The sequence below is a fragment of the Sarcophilus harrisii genome, chromosome X, assembly GCF_902635505.1.
Source record: "Sarcophilus harrisii chromosome X, mSarHar1.11, whole genome shotgun sequence".
NCBI lineage: Eukaryota > Metazoa > Chordata > Mammalia > Dasyuromorphia > Dasyuridae > Sarcophilus > Sarcophilus harrisii.
In genome coordinates, this window is record NC_045432.1 from 25,201,398 (window position 1) to 25,203,257 (window position 1,860).

At 42.3% G+C, this 1,860-nt stretch overlaps 1 pseudogene; it reads left to right on the forward strand.

Moving 5' to 3' along the window:
- The first annotated feature begins 228 nt into the window (after window positions 1-228).
- LOC100931790 lies at window positions 229-1,062 on the forward strand (annotated as a pseudogene).
- The last annotated feature ends 798 nt before the right edge of the window (window positions 1,063-1,860 follow it).

A 1,860-nucleotide genomic window follows, 5' to 3' on the forward strand; every position in this document is an offset into this window, starting at 1 on the left:
TATCGGTTTCCTTTTCTGTCATCTTAGACAATCCCTGTTTTGGCTAAAATCCTAAGGGTCTTCCCCTTCCAGATTGATTTTTTTTTTAACTAAGAAACCATTCTCTGCATTAATCATTGACTGGACATTGCCTCAATCGAAGGGAGACCTGTCAGAGACCTTAACTTACCTACTGCATCCAGGGCCAAGTCCACTTACCCGGCTCTATATCTTGCCCAGCAGACCCAGATGGCTCTGGAGGAGAAAGTGAGGTTGGTTGTGAGAAAGATATATTCTCACGTGGACCTGGTAGTGATGGTGGATGGCTCTGAAGGTGAAAAAGGAGCAGTGGTGGCCGGAAGCCGGGGCTACTTCCTGAAGGGAGTCCTTGTGTTCTTGTAGCAGGCCCTAATCCAGCTTGCCCTTCGAACCCTTGCCAGCAGGGGCTATACCCCCATCTACACCCCTTTCTTCATGAGAAAAGAGGCGATGCAAGAGGTAGCACAGCTCAGCCAGTTTGATGAGGAACTATACAAGGTGATTGGCAAAGACAGTGAAAAATCTGATGATAATTCCCATCATGAGAAATACTTGATTGCCACCTCAGAGCAGCCCATTGCCACCCTGCACCAAGATGAATGGCTTCAACCAGAGGACTTGCCCATCAAGTATCCTGGCTTCTCTACCTGATTCCGCCAGGAGGTGGGCTCCCATGGTCGTGACGCCCATGGCATCTTCTGGGTCCACCAATTTGAGAAGATGGAGCAATTTGTCTATGCTTCACCACATGACAACAAATCATGGGAGATGTTTGATGAGATGATCAGCACTGCTGAGGAGTTCTATCAGGCCTTGGGCATCCCTTATCATATTGTGAATATTGTCTCAGGCTCTTTGAACCATGCTGCTAGTAAGAAGCTAGACCTGGAGGCCTGGTTCCCTGACTCAGGAACCTTCCGTGAATTAGTATCCTGCTCCAATTGCACAGACTATCAGGCCCGTCGGCTCTGCATCCACTATGGGCAGACTAAGAAGATGATAGATAAGGTGGAATTTGACCCTGCACAGCCCTCTCTCACTTAGATCCAATTCATTTATGTGTAAGGCCATCACCTCTCTGATGTCATGGTCTTCCTTGAGAATGAATAAACAACAAAAGTCTGTCTGATGGGTATGATGTGACAGTCAGAGTTGTTGTCATTTGTACCTCTCTACTAGTGATTTGGAGTATTTTTTCATCATTAAGGATAGTTTAATCTTTTTCTCTGAAAACTGTCTATAAATATCCTTTGACCATTTGTCAAGTAGGGAATAGTTCTTATCCTCATATGTGATTCCATTTTCTATATATTTGAGAAATGAGACATTTATTGGGGAAAAAAAAAACTTGCTATAAAATTTTCCTCCAGTTTGCTTTCCTTCTGATTTTGGCAACACTTGGTATTATTTGAAAAAACTTCTTAATTTTATGCAACCAAAATTATCTATTTTACTCAAAATTTTTATTCACTATTTTACTTTACTACCTTGTTTGGTGATAAAATATTCCCTTATCCCTGTAACTTCTTCTCAGTTCTCCCTATTTGTTTATGATATCACCCATTCATATCTAAATCATGAACCTATTTGGAACTTAATTCTCTATGTAGCATGAGATGTCATTTCGTGCCTACCTTCTGAGAGACTAGTTTTCCGTTTTTTCCAGCAGTTTTCGTCAAGTAGCAAGTTCTTCCCCCAAAACTGGGATTTATCAAACGCTAGGTTCCTATGCTCATCCTCATCAACTACTCTATTCTTATTCACTACCAAATTGTTTTAATGATTACAGCTCTGTAGTATGGTTCTGAGATCGGGCATGGGCAGGCCACATTCTTTTGCATT